Source organism: Myotis myotis, unplaced genomic scaffold (assembly GCF_014108235.1).
Source record: "Myotis myotis isolate mMyoMyo1 unplaced genomic scaffold, mMyoMyo1.p scaffold_m19_p_3, whole genome shotgun sequence".
NCBI classification, from domain to species: Eukaryota; Metazoa; Chordata; class Mammalia; order Chiroptera; family Vespertilionidae; genus Myotis; species Myotis myotis.
Window position 1 is genome coordinate 150,059,146 of NW_023416335.1, and position 13,379 is coordinate 150,072,524.

Here is a 13,379-nt window from a genome sequence, read left to right on the forward strand (position 1 = left end):
TTTTTGAGGTAATTCCATACTGTTTTCCACGGTGGCTGCACCCACCTACATCAACAGTGTATGAGGGTTCTTTTTGCTCCACACCCTCACCAATACTTGTTGTTTGTGACTGATGATAGCCATTCTGACAGGTATGAGAAGATATCTCATTGTGGTTTTAATTTGTATCTCTCTGATGATTAGCATTGAACATTTTTTATATGTGTATCAGCTATCTGTATATCCTCATTGGAAAAGTGTCTACTCAGGTCCTTTGCCTATTTTTAAATTTGATTGTTTCTTTGGTGTTGAGTTCTCTAAGTTCTTTATAAATTTTGGATATTAATCCTTTATCAGATATATCATTGGCAAATATGTTCTCCCATTCAATGGGTTATCTTTTCATTTTGTTGATGGTTTTCTTTGCTCTGCAAAAAAAAATTTAGCTTGATGTAGTCTCATTTGTTTATTTTTTCTTTTGTTTCCCTTGTTTAAGGAGATATATCAGAAAAAATATAGCTACGAGAAATGTCTAAAATTTTACTGCCTATGTTTTCTTCAAAGATGTTTGTGGTTTCAAGGCTAACATTTAAGTCTTTAATCCATTTTGAGTTCTTTTGTATGGTGTAAGAAGGTGGTCTAGTTTAATTTTAAAAAATATATTTTACTGATTTTTTACAGAGAGGAAGGGAGAGGGATAGAGAGTTAGAAACATTGATGAGAGCGAAACATCGATCAGCTGCCTCCTGCACACCTCCCACTGGGGATGTGCCCACAACCAAGGTACATGCCCTTGACCGGAATTAATCCTGGGACTCTTCAATCTGCAGGCCGACGCTCAAACTAGTTAGTGCTCATTTTTCTTTTTTTGCATGTATCTGTCCAATTTTTCCCAACACCATTTATTTAAAAGACTATTTTTATCTCATTGTAAGTTTTTGCCTCCTTTGTCAAATATTAATTGACCATAAAGGTATGGGATTATTTCTGGGCTCTCTCTTCTGTTCAATTGATCTATATGTCTGTTTTTATGCTAATACCATGCTGTATTGATTATTATGGCCTTGTAGTATAGTTTGATATCAGGTAGCATGATTCTTCCAACTTTGTTTTTCTTTCTCAAGATTGCTGTGGCTATTCCTTGGTCTTTTGTGTTTCTATATACATTTTTGAAATATTTGCTTTAGTTCTGTGAAATACACCATTGTTATCTTGATAGGGATTATGTTGAATCTATAGATTGTTTTGTGTAGTATGGAAATTTTAATGATGTTAATTTTTCCTATCTATGAACATAGTATATGCTTCCATTTATTTGTAACTTCTTTCTTCATTGTCTTGCAATTTTTTCGAGTACAGGCCTTCTACATCTTTGATTACATTTATTTCTAGGTATTTTATTTACTTTTTTGATGCAATTGTAAATGGGATTTATTTTTATTTTTTTAATTTTCCTTTATGATAGCTCATTATTGGTGTATAAAAATGCAACTGATTTCTGGAAATTTGTTTTGTATTCTGATACTTTACTGAATTCATTTATCAGTTCTAGTAGTTTTTGGTAGAATCTTTAGGGTTCTCTAAATACAGTATTATGCCATCTGCAAATAATGACAGTTTTACTTCTTCCTTTTCAATTTGGATGCCTTTTATTTCTTCTTCTTGCCTGATTGCTGTGGCTAGGACTTCCAGTACTATGTTGAATAAGAGTGGTGAAAGTGGGCCTTCCAGTCTTGTTCCTGATCTTAAAGGAAACACTTTTAGTTTTTCCCCATTGATTATGATGTCTGTGGGTTTGGCATAGATGGCCTTTATTATGTTCCCTCTATTTCCACTTTGCTGAGTGTTTTTGTCATAAACGGGTACTGGATTTTATCAAATGCTTTTTCTGTATATATTGATATGATCATGAGAATTTTATTATTCATTTGGTTTATGTGTTCTATCACACTTATTAATTTGCAGATATTGTACCAACCTTGCATCCCCAGAATAAATCCCACTTAACCATGGTGTATGATCTTTTTAATGTATTGCTGGATCCAGTTTGATAATATTTTGTTGAGGATGTTCGCATTTATATTTATCAGGGATATTAGCCTATTATTTTATTTATTTGTAGTGTCTTTATCTGGTTTTGGAATTAGGATAATGCTAGCCTTGTAAAATGAGCTTGGGAGTCTTTCCTCCTCTTGACTTATTTGAAATAGTTTGAGAAGGATAGGTGTTAGTTCTTCTTTGAATGTGTGGTAAAATTCACCTGGCCTAGGACTTTTGTTTGTTGGGATTTTTTTTTTTTATTACTACTTCAATTTCATTAGTTGTAATCTGTCTATTCAGATATTTTGGTTCTTCCTGATTCAGTTTTTTTTAAATTTTTATTTATTTATTTTTTTTATTTATTGCTTAAAGTATTACAAAGGGTATTACATATGTGTCCATTTTATCCCCCCGCCCTAGACAGTCCCCTAGCCTCCCCTATCCCCCAGTGTCTTATGTCCATTGGTTATGCTTATATGCATGCATACAAGTCCTTTAGTTGATCTCTTACCCCCCTACCTCCTGCCCCCCAACCCTCCCCGGCCTTCCTGCTGCAGTTTGACAATCTGTTTGAGGCAGCTCTGCCTCTGTACCTATTATTGTTCAAAAGTTTATAATGGTCTCTATTATCCATGAATGAGTGAGATCATGTGGTATTTTTCCTTCATTGACTGGCTTATTTCACTTAGCATAATGCTCTCCAGTTCCATCCATGACGTTGCAAATGGTAAGAGTTCCTTCCTTTTTAGAGCAGCATAGTATTCCATCGTGTAGATGTACCACAGTTTTCTAATCCATTCATCTACTGATGGGCACTTAGGCTGTTTCCAGATCTTAGCTATGGTGAATTGTGCTGCTATGAACATAGGGGTGCATATATCCTTTCTGATTGGTGTTTCTGGTTTCTTGGGATATATTCTTTGAAGTGGGATCACAGGGTCAAATGGGAGTTCCATTTTCAGTTTTTTGAGGAAACTCCATACTGTCTTCCATAGTGGCTGCACCAGTCTGCATTCCCACCAGCAGTGCACAAGTGTTCCTTTTTCTCCACATCCTCTCCAGCACTTGTCGTTTGTTGATTTGTTGATGATAGCCAGTCTGACAGGTGTGAGATGGTACCTCATTGTTGTTTTGATTTGCATCTCTCGGATGATTAGTGACTTTGAGCATGTTTTCATATGTCTCTTGGCTTTCTGAATGTCCTCTTTTGAAAGGTGTCTATTTAGGTCCTTTGCCCATTTTTTGATTGGATTGTTTATCTTCCTTTTGTTAAGTTGTATGAGTTCCCTATAAATTTTGGAGATTAGGCCCTTATCAGATATGACATTGGCAAATATGTTTTCCCACACAGTGGGTTTTCTCGTTGTTTTGTTGATGGTTTCTTTTGCTGTGCAGAAGCTTTTTATTTTGATGTAGTCCCATTTGTTCATTTTCTCTTTAGTTTCAAGTGCCCTAGGAGCTGTATCAGTGAAGAAATTGCTTCGGCATATGTCTGAGATTTTGTTGCCTTTGGATTCTTCTAGAATTTTTATGGTTTCCTGTCGTACATTTAAGTCCTTTATCCATTTTGAGTTTATTTTTGTGTATGGTGTAAGTTGGTGGTCTAGTTTCATTTTCTTGCATATATCTGTCCAATTTTCCCAACACCATTTATTGAAGAGACTATCTTGGCTCCATTGTATGTTCTTGCCTCCTTTGTCAAATATTAATTGAGCATATTGGTTCGGGCCGATTTCTGGGCTCTCTATTCTATTCCATTGATCTATATGCCTATTCTTGTGCCAGTACCAGGCAGTTTTGAGAACAGTGGCTTTGTAATACAACTTGATATCTGGTCTGATTCAGTTTTGAAAGATTGTATGTTTCTAGGAATTTATCCATTTCATCCATATTATACAATTTGTTGATACAAAGTTGTTCATAACATTTTCTTACAATTTTTTGTATTTGTTTGGTGTGAGCTGTTACTTTTCTTCTTTCATTTCTGATTTTACTTATTTGGACCCTCTCTCTTTTTCTCTTGATGAGTCTGGTTAAGGTTTGTCAATTTTGTTTTATCTTTTCAAAGATCCAGCTCTTGATTTCATTGACTTTGTGTCATTTTATTAGACTCTATTTTGCTGATTTCCGCTCCACTGTTTATCAGTTCCTTTCTTCTGCTCTCTTTGGGCTTTGTTTTATTTTTCTAGTTTCTTTAAGTGTAAATTAGATTGCTTATTTAAGATTTTTCTTGTTTCTTGAGGTAGGCCTGTAATGCTATGAATTTCCCTCTTAGGACTACTTTCACTGTGTCCTGTAGATTTTGGGTTGTCGGGTTCTTATTTTCATTTGTTTCCAAGTATCTTATGTTTTCTTCCTTGATCTCATTGCTAACCCCTTCATTGTTCGGTAACATGTTATTTAGACTCTATGAATCTGAATGTTTTTCAGGTGTTTTTTTTTAATTGTAGCTAATTTCTAGTTTCATAACATTACAGTAGGAGAAGATGCTTGATACTATTTCAGTTTTCTTAAATTTATTGAGACTTGTTTTATTTCCTAACATGTACTCTATCATAGAAAATGTTCCATGTGCACTTGAAAAAGTGTATATTCTGCTGCTTTGGGGTGAAATGTTCTGAAGATATCAATTAAATTCATCTGATCTAGTGTGTCATTTAAGGCTGCTGTTTCCTTATTGTTTTTATGTTTCGATGGTCTATCCATTGATGTTAATAGGGTGTTAAAATCCCCTACTATGACCATATTACTGGCAATCTCTCCCTTTATGTCCATCAGGATTTGCTTTGTATGTTTAGGTGCTCCTGAGTTGGGTGCATAAAGGTTTACAAGGGTTATATCCTCTTGTTGGATTGATCTCTTTATCATTTTGCAGTGTCCTTTGTCTCTTATTATATCTTTGTTTTAAAGTCTATTTCGTCAGATATAAATATTGCTACCCTAGCGTTTTTTCCATTTCCATTTGCATGAAATATTTTTCCATACCTTTACTTTTATAGTGTGTACATTTTGTTCTGAGGTGGATCTCTTGTAGACAGCATATATATGGGTCTTGTTTTCTTATGTCTTTTGATTGAAGCATTTAATCCCTTTAAATTTAAAGTGATTATTAATAGGTATGTATTTATTGCCATTTTATTCTTTTAACTGTGTTCCTCTCCCTCTTCTTTTTTCCCATCCTCCTCTTCTTCCTCCTCCTCTGCCTTCTTCTTCTAGGAAACTCCTTTGACACTTTTTGTAATAATGGTTTGGTGATAACAAACTCCTTTAGCTTTTTTTTGGGGGGGTCGGGGGGTTTGGAAAGTTCTTTATCTCTCCTTCATTTTTAAATTATAGCCTTGCTACGGAAAGTAGTTTTAGTTGTAGCTCCTTGCTTTTCATCACTTTGAATATGCCATGCCAATCCCTTCTAGTCTGAAACGTTTCTGTTGAGGAATCAGCTGACAGTCTTATGGGAGCTCCTTCCTTGTAGGTAACTGTCTTTCTCTTGCTGCTTTAAGATTCTCTTTTTGTCTTTAACCTTTGCCGTGTTAATTATGATGTGTATCTTGGTGTGGACCTCTTTGGGTTTATTTTGTTTGGGGCTGCATTTCCTGTACTTGTGCATCCTTTTCCTTCACCTGGTTAGGAAAGCTCTCACTCATTATTTCTTTAAATAGGTTCTAAATCTCTTGCTCTCTCTCCCCTTTTGGTACCCCTACGATGCAGATGTTGTTATGCTTCAGGTTGTTTGAAAGGTCCCTTAAACTGTTCTCATTTTTAAAAAATCTTTTTTCTTTTTGCTGCTTTGATTGGGTGTTTTCCGCTACCTTGCCTTCCAAATTGCTGATTCAGTCCTCTGCTTTATCCAACCTATTCTTTATTCCGTCTAGGGTATTCTTCATTTCAGATATTGTATTCTTTATTTCTAACTGGTTCTTTTTTATGGGTTCTATGTCCTTTTTCAGTTCTTTCAAAGTTCCTTCAGCATCTCTATAACCATTTTTTTTTTTGGGGGGGGGGAACTTTATATCTGATAAATTGCTTGCCTCCATTTAATTTAGCTCATTTTCTTGGTATTTCTCTTGTTCTTTCATTTGGGGCATGTTTCTTTGTCTCCCCATTTTGGCTGCTACTTTGTTTTTGTTTCTATGTATTAGGTAGATCTTCTATGACTTCCAGTCTTGGTACAGTGGCCTTCTGTAGTAGGTGTCCTATGGAAACCAGTGGCACAGTCTTCTTGATCACCTGACCTGGGTGCTCCAGGAATATCCCTTGTGTGGGTTATGTGGGACCTCTTATTGTAATTGAGTCTTTTTTAAAAAAATTAAATCTTTATTGCTCAGATTATTACAGTTGTTCCTCTTTTTCCCCCCATAGCTCCTCTCCACCCGGTTCCCCTCCCATCCTCCACCCTCACCCCCCCTCCCCACTGTCCTCATCCATAGGTGCACGATTTTTGTCCAGTCTCTTTGCACACCCCCCACACCCCTTTCCCTCCCAAGAATAGTCAGTCCATTCCCTTTCTATGCCCCTGATTCTATCATAATCACCAGTTCATTCTGTTCATCAGATTATTTATTCACTTGATTTATAGATTCACTTGTTGATAGATGTGTATTTGTTGTTCATAATTTGTATCTTTACCTTTTTCTTCTTCCTCTTCTTAAAGGATACCTTTCAGCATTTCATATAATACTGGTTTGGTGGTGATGAACTCCTTTAGCTTTTCCTTATCTGTGAAGCTCTTTATCTGACCTTCAATTCTGAATGATAGCTTTGCTGGATAAAGTAATCTTGGTTGTAGGTTCTTGCTATTCATCACTTTGAATATTTTTTGCCACTCTCTTCTGGCCTGCAAAGTTTCTGTTGAGAAATCAGCTGACACTCGTATGGGTATTCCCTTGTAGGTAACTGACTGTCTTTCTCTTGCTGCTTTTAAGATTCTCTCTTTGCCTTTTGCTCTTGGCATTTTAATTATGATGTGTCTTGGTGTGGTCCTCTTTGGATTCCTTTTGTTTGGGGTTCTCTGCACTTCCTGGACTTGTAAGTCTATTTCTTTCACCAGGTAGGGAAGTTTTCTGTCATTATTTCTTCAAATAGGTTTTCAATATCTTGCTCTCTCTCTTCTTCTAGCACCCTCATAATTCGTATGTTGGTACGCTTGAGGTTGTCCCAGAGGCTCCTTACACTCTCTTCATATTTTTGGATTCTTTTTTCTTGTTGTTTTTCCGGTTGGGTGTTTTTTGCTTCTTCGTATTTCAAATCGTTAACTTGATTCTTGCAAGCCTCTAGTCTGCTGTTGGATCTCAGTGTAATATTCTTTATTTCAGTCAGTGTATGGTTAATTTCTAGTTGGTCCTTTATCACAACATCAAGGGTCTCACTAGATTTCTTGAGGGTCTCACTACATTTATTGGCGGTTTCTAGAAAATTCTTGAAAAACCTTAAAAGTGTGGTTTTGAACTCTATATCCAGTAGTTTGCTTTCCTCCGTTTCTGTCATTTGTGTCCTGTTTCTTTGTCTCGGCATTTTTTATGCTTCGCTGTGTCCTTAGAGTGGCTTTCTGTGCTAGGTGTCCTATAGGGCCCAGTGGCTCAACCTCCCCAGTTACCTGAGGTAGACACTCTTGGTGCACCCCCTTGTGGCTTTGTGCACAGTCTTGTTGTAGTCTTGTTGTAGTTAAGCCTTGATTGTTGTAGGCAACACTGGGAGGATTTGACCTCCAGGCCAATTGGCTGTGAGAATCAGCTGTTTCTGCAGTGGGAGAACTTCTGTGCTGGAGACACCCTTCTGGGGCAAGACTTGCTTCAATGGGGCTTTGGTGCTCACTGAGTCTGCCCCCTGAGTGTGTCCCTTATGGATCTGTGGAGTTGTAATTGGATGGTCCCACTCTGACCACTGGGTACACTGGCTCTTGGATCTAAGGAGGTGCTAATCTTGCCTCTGTCTGAGGCTACCTAGCAGAAGCCAGCTGTAAAGCAATGCAAGGTGCCCTGGGGCCTTGGGCAGCTGCAGTTTGTTAAGTAATTTTCTGATTACAAAGGGCCGGGCCTTTCATATGCAAAAGCCTCCGTGCATGGCTTGGGGGGGGGGGGGCGGAGCCCCAGGGGATCAACTGGGCGGGCAGAGCGAGCAATATGGCTGCTCTCAGTCCTGTCCTCAGAAGCCCCAGCAATCGCTGGGTGTGCCTCCAAGAGAAAGCTGTCCTCGAGTTCTGACTGATGCCAGACAGTCCTGTTTCTCCCGTATGAGTCTGGGTCCCCAGAGACTTGCCCGGAACTGGAGCTCAGAACCTGAGACTCCCTCCCAATTGAAAAAGACAATCCTGTCCTCAGCCGCCAGCCCTCTCCGCATGCACCTCCGCACCTTTGTATTTTACTTCCGCACCGCACCTCCTCTGAGTCTCGGTATGCTTTTTCTTTCCTTCTAGTTGTAGAATTTCCACTCAGCCAGCTTTCCTGTGGTTCTGGATGATGTCTGTTCCATCTTTTAGTTGTATTTTTGAAGTGGTTGTGCGAGGCAGCAATCTCCGGTGTTTACCTATGCCGCCATCTTGGTTTCTCCTTGTAATTGAGTCTTGATTGCTATTAACCCATTCATTGCTATTGACCTGTTCATGTGTGGGTTGACCCCCAGGCTGGCTGACTGTGAGGATCACCTCCAATCACAGTGTATGAGCTGCTGTGCAGGTACTGACTACATGATGCGGAATTTACCTCTGCATGGTCTGTTGCCTGCTGAAATCTCCCTTTGGATATGCTGCTTATGAAGCTAATTGTATCCTGCTCTGATGTTGTCTGATGCTGGCCAACAGGTATGTTGGTTCTGGGGCCTCCTGGGAGGGACTCTGGTGCAGGCCAATGTCAGATGCTGCCTGTGACTGGCCCTAGGCCACCTGTTTGGAGCTACAGAATGATCCACAGTTTGTGCCTGCCTCTGCTTGCCCTGGCTATGCATGGGAAGGACCAAGCTACACACCAAGGATAGATTTTACCAGCACTGGGCCTGGGGGAAGGTCAGCAAAAGTCCCAAGGCACCCAGAAATCCATCTTTGCCTGCTTCTGCGTGTTCACCGCCTGTTAGGCTCAGTCACTGAAAGAGCATCTGGCAGTACTTTACTTGTATAAGGTAGGTTCCCAGTGGGTCACCAGGTAGAGGTAAATGGTGTTCATCAGACTGATACAAGTTCAAATTTGGTGCCACTGCTGGGTCTGAGGCCACTCAGCAAATGTCCCAGGGCATACCAAGTCTAGCTGCCACCAGCTGGTTGCTCGCATACCTTGTGGAGGAACGGGTTCTCAGGGAGTCATCAGGGTTAGGCCAATAGAGTTTATCAGCCCCAAACAGACCAAGATTTGGCCTTGTGAAGGGAGCGCTCTGCACTGGTTGGGTGTGTGAGGGGAAAATGGCCCCCATCTTAGAGCCGCACAATTTAATCTATCCAAAATTCTGTCTAGATTTCAGCAGAGCAGTGGGGCTAGAAGATATCCTGTGAGGGGTTCACAGGAAAGTGGAGGGATGGCCCCCACCCTGCAGCCACACAATTCAGTCACTGACACCCTGGAGTCTGCCCAGACCTCTACACCCTGGCCCAGGCAGCTGACTCCTCAGCAGGGCATGAGCTTCCCAGGGTAGGGCAGCAGGAAGCTCAGAGGGTGGGACTATTTCATTGCTCCAGGCTGATGCCATCAAAGGGAATGCTCCACCCAAGAAAGTTTGCATCTGTAGTGAGGAAGCGGGACTCAGCACAGGTATCTGGGTAGCTGTTCCTTCAGCTTTTTCCCCAGAGCTACAAACCCCAATCTCTCCTTACGTGACTCTAGTCCTGCCTTCTCTCCACTGGAGTCCAGGGTGTGTGGCTGCAAATGAGGTTCTGTGCCTTGGCCCTTTAATAGGGTGCCTGTATCTCTAGCAGCCTCCTGTCCCTGGCAGACAGAATCCCTGCTGATTTTCACAGTCAGATGTTATGTGGGCTCCTCTTCCCAGCTCTGATGCTCTGGGCTGGGGAGCCTGGCTTGGGGTTGAGACCCCACACCCCTCTGGGGGAACCTCTACAGCTGAGATATTCCTCCTTCCAGAATCTCAGCTGCTGCCTGTTGGAGTGAGTCCGCTCTTTTCACATCTCCACCCTTCCTACCAGTCTTGATGTGTCTTTTTCTGTAAATCCTTGGTTAAAAGGCTCCCCTTCAACTAGTGTTCAGTTGGTTATTCAAGTTAATTGCACTATGTTTTAGTTGTGATTCCACTTTGGTTCTGGGAGGAGATGAGTGTAATATCCACCTAATCTGCCGCCACCTTGGATCTCTTAATTGAAATGCTTTTCTCCTCTTTTGTGCCTTCCTTGAATTCAGTTTGAGTGGTTGCTGTCACACATCTTATGTTGGGACCCAGTAGCTCTGTCAAAACCACAAGCAGAGAGAACTCAATGCTAGCTATTGCCATCTCTATTGCTGTCCAGCTTCAGAAATTCAGTATTCTTTCAAAGCATGATATACAGCAATATCTAAGTGTCCACTGTGGGTAAAGATACATCTCTCAGTTAAAAAAAAAAATCTGTAAGAGTGCCAAGAATGTTCTGTTTCTAGACCTGGGTACTTGTTACACAGATACATCCATTTTGTGGACACTTAGCAAATTGTACACTCACGAAATAGCATTTTTAAATACTTATTTTATATATCGTTAAAAATAAAAAATAAAATAAAGCTGTTGCCTTATATTGAATTATATAACACGGGGGCTGAAATGCACGTCCTTGGATCTGCCTCCACATCTCCCGCCGGTCACCACTCCCTTCATGTCCAAATCAACAAACAGTTTTCTGGCGAGAAATGGGTGCGGTAACAACTGCATATAGAATTATTTGTTAAACCCAAAACTCAGTAGGAGGCAACCCTGGTGAATTCTTTTTATCTCTTGGTTTTCAGTAATCTTAAAAGTTTAGCACATTTTTCTACTATGTTAACACATTGCGTACTCAACAGGCAGACACAAAGCATCTTGAATGTGCTTTAACATTTTTGCTCAAGTAACCTCACAAGACTCACATTCTTCAGTTCTGCCTATATTGAGAATCAGCAGTTACTTTTAAGTTTTAATAAGTTTCACATGTTTCTTGGGGAAACCGTGTTTGGTTAATTCCAACCTTTAATTAGTAGGCTCTGGATTGGCGTATACCAGACATGGGGATGTTATTAGTGTGAAACGAAAGCGATGTGTGTAACTCCATAACAGATCAAAACAAACCTTGTGTTCTCTGACAGCATTAAACCCCACTGAGACCTGACCAGGATATGGTTTTCAGTTGTAAAAGAAAATTGTAATTCACAAGTCCTTGCCAGATGTCATACCCCCATAAGCTCAACTTCATTACATCTACCCAGAGTAGGTGGTCATGTGAGGTTCAGCCAAAATGGCTTGGTTTGTTTTTTTAATCATTTAAAATTTAGATGTATTCAAAATCCTTAGTGGGCATAATGGTGTATCTTGTTTAATTTTTGAAAAACATTTGGGGTGTATGTTCTTTGAGGTGTACTGGTAAACAATACTTTCCAATGGTGGAGGCAGTTTCAAAATCCTCACATCTAATAGAAGTTCTATCTTTTGACCATGTCCTATCAAGACAAAAAATTTCATCTACAAAGTGTAAAAAGATGCTAAGATAAGATAACTGGAAATGAGCAAACTTGAATGAAAACACAGATTTAGGGGCTGGTGTCTGTTTTAAGCAGTAAACAAATGAGTAGTAAGGTTGTTCTTTTCTCAAACCCATACAGATACTGTGGATGTTACCAAGTATAAAATTTCAAAAAGCTTTACCAGGTTGACCAAGAAAAACAAGATCTGATGTATTTTTAAAAACTAGTTTGATTGGTAGTGGCTTCTGAAGTGTTGAAAGACATATAAAGTTCAAATGCCAATGCACATGGTGTGTTTACAAGTGACTGGCACGGTTATGCCAGGACAGAGAGACTACCCATCCAGGCGCTCAGCACGGGACTCCCAGCTCCTGCACTTCTAGGCAATTTTCTCTCTTTTCCTGATCATTGTGTTAAACGACTTTAGCAAAGTACACATTTTATAACTTACATTTCTCATATCCTTTTTTAAACTGTTAGATTTGTGAATGTTTTCTTTGGTTAGACAATTGGTGTTATTCTAATCCTTATTTCAATATAATTTCACAGTAATATATAATGCAGATGGTAGGGCATAGCAGTAGCTTTCACCTTATAAGCAAATCATATTTTACCTGACTATAACTATAAATAGTTATTCTTGAGGGAATGTTGTAGCAATATTTTTTTCCCCAATGAGATTTTACTGTAGTAAAAGTCACTGTTAAATCCCAAAGACTTAAAATGTAAATTATTGTATTATTTTTTCCCCCATAAAGAAGTAACTACAGAAAGCAACTCCATGGTATTCTGGTTATATACATAATTTGACACTAAGTTCCCTGTTGACTAATTTGAAAGATGCCATTATGTTTCCCTGCTTTTAGAAGCCCCTGATTGCCCATCATTGACAAATGAGCAGCGTTTTAAAATGTGGTGGAAGAAAGTTCCTTTAAGAAACTCCCCTCTTTCTTTTCACACATTTTTAACTTGTGAGGAACCAAATAATCACGTTTTTGAGAAAGTGTTTTCTTTCATCAACACCAGAAGCAAAAAAATAAAAAAATAAAAAAAATTAAAGCTGGCTCTTAGGATTGCCAGTGCTAATTTGTGTGTGTGAACTAAGCAATAAAACCACACAGACAAACCTGAGCTAGGCTCTGAGGTTTGGGAATGAATTTGAAAAAAAAAATAATAAAAAAAAAATAAATTGGAGGGAAATTCTTTGGAATTTTTCCTTTTGACTTGTTTTCCTCTCCAGATACAAACCAAGGAAGAGGAATTTGTTGGTCTGCATGCTATGTTGGCACTGACTTCTTGAATTATATTATCCTCTGAACATCATTCAGAGGGCTACATTTTTACTCTCTCCTCTCCATTTTAGATATAAAAATTTCAACTTCAGGAACTAACAAGATCTAAAGGTCTTTTGCTTCATTATCTTTTCAGACTTTTCACTAACCATGCATTTTGAAAAAATTTCCCCCTTTTCACATTAAAACAGGTAGATAATGAGTTACTCCCCTTGTTATTTTTTTTGCCTATGGTGAAAAAATTTTAAGTCATTATCTATAATTTTTGAGAGTCTGTGTGGGGAGCTGCTATAGGGTTAAACCTCGGACTGACCTGTTGGCAAAGTCACAAACAAGTCCCAGCTTAGAGGGCACAGTCCTCTTAGCATAATTAGGCTTGACCTTATAACGCTCCCTAGATCTTACCTGGGGAGCTAATGGGCTGAGGGAAGTGCAACAAGAATAAAAA